Source organism: Nicotiana attenuata, unplaced genomic scaffold (genome assembly GCF_001879085.1).
Source record: "Nicotiana attenuata strain UT unplaced genomic scaffold, NIATTr2, whole genome shotgun sequence".
NCBI lineage: Eukaryota > Viridiplantae > Streptophyta > Magnoliopsida > Solanales > Solanaceae > Nicotiana > Nicotiana attenuata.
This window is the reverse complement of record NW_017671180.1, coordinates 233,975-235,533: the sequence shown is the minus strand read 5'-3', so window position 1 is coordinate 235,533 and position 1,559 is coordinate 233,975. Positions and strand designations below refer to the sequence as shown.

The 1,559-nt window shown below is 31.6% G+C and overlaps 1 non-coding gene across 1 annotated transcript; it reads left to right on the top strand.

Annotated features, from left to right (window-relative positions):
* Positions 1–1,060: 1,060 nt before the first annotated feature.
* On the top strand, positions 1,061–1,132 carry TRNAC-GCA. Its single transcript has one exon. It is a non-coding gene; the product is annotated as a tRNA-Cys (tRNA).
* Positions 1,133–1,559: the final 427 nt, after the last annotated feature.

The window sequence follows — 1,559 nt, the reverse complement described above, 5'->3', positions numbered from 1 at the left end:
ATGATGATGAATTAAGAAAATATGAAAGATGGCCAGAGTATAGATCCATCAACTACTCTACAGTTGCGTAAAACAAACTACGCGAAGACATAGAAAAGATAAATCACACGAGTAGAAAGACATTAAACAAGCTGGGATTCAAGAATAAAGTCTATAGAAGATTAAATATTCAAAATGATAAATCTAAATCATACGAAAGGAGACATATTCAATACATTGTAGTTTGCTACTCATAATCGCTAGATTACTTTGGGTCTTGCTAGTGAATATGGTGAAATTAATTTAATTTCAGTAGGAATAGCATCATCGGTTTGGGAATTAGGATTTTGATTTTAATTACTTGTTGGCTTGTAATCATTTACAGAATTCCAAGACCCAAGAAATTTTTATTGCTTTATTATTTTTAAACTTGATATATAAATATATTTTCTATATGTAAATTTATTCGGTACGGTTCGGTATATTTTTGATTTATTTTTATAAAATAAAAGACCTATCCTAATTATCGGTACAGTTATAGATTTACATAAAAACCTACAGTTTTATTAAAAGAAACCTAAAAATCAATTCGGTGCGGTATGATTCGGTCGATTTAATCGATTTTTAAATATTCATTAACACCCCTACGTTTACCTACGAAATCCATCATAATAACTTAAATTAAAGAAGCTCAAACATTGAGAAGGAAACATGAAGTTTCACACAAAAAAACTTGCTTCTTTCCCAAGCTCGTGTACAATGTCTATAAACTTAGGGAAACCTACTGACATGTAATGCGTAATAACTTTTGAAGTCTGCTCCAAATGCACCACATATATATATCAATTATCATATGTCTAATGTCCTTTGCCAAGTCATATATTCAGAAATAATATCTCATTTCAAATTAAATAGGCATTAATCTCACTACGTTCTTGTTGAACCATTACGGCTTGAACGCAATTGTCGTGGATTTACAGTACAAGTAGACAGTTCCTAACATAATAAATCGTGGAATAGGTCATCATGAAGCTGAATTAACTACTATAACTATGTTAAAATTTCAAAAGGTTATAACCCAGGGTCCATAGCTCAGTGGTAGAGCATTTGACTGCAGATCAAGAGGTCACCGGTTCGAACCCGGTTGGGCCCTCGATATAATTATTTGTGTAATCTTTTGTTTAGTTTGGGCTTCTTGCAATTCCTTGGCAGTGATTCACTTTCTCATATTTTAATTTTTTCTTCTTTCTTTGACGTTGATGTAACTATTTAATTTTGTGTATTCAAGCAGGGAATGTCATTTTAGTTTGAATTCCTTGTGCTATTCTCAATTAATGTTCTTGATCCAGTGCTAGTGTTCAATTTTGACGACTTCTTTTTTTTGTGAGCTGTAAATTCTTCAAGTTGGTAATAAATTTCTTTTAATTATGAAAAAAAAAAATGAATTGAAGTATGGTTAGATAAGGGTGTACGCGCACCTGGAGTGGACATACACCAAGTTAATGGTCGTTTTCATCTGATTATTTTCAATCTGTGTTGGTATTACTGTGTTCAAAATCAGAAAATTGGAGAAGCAAGCA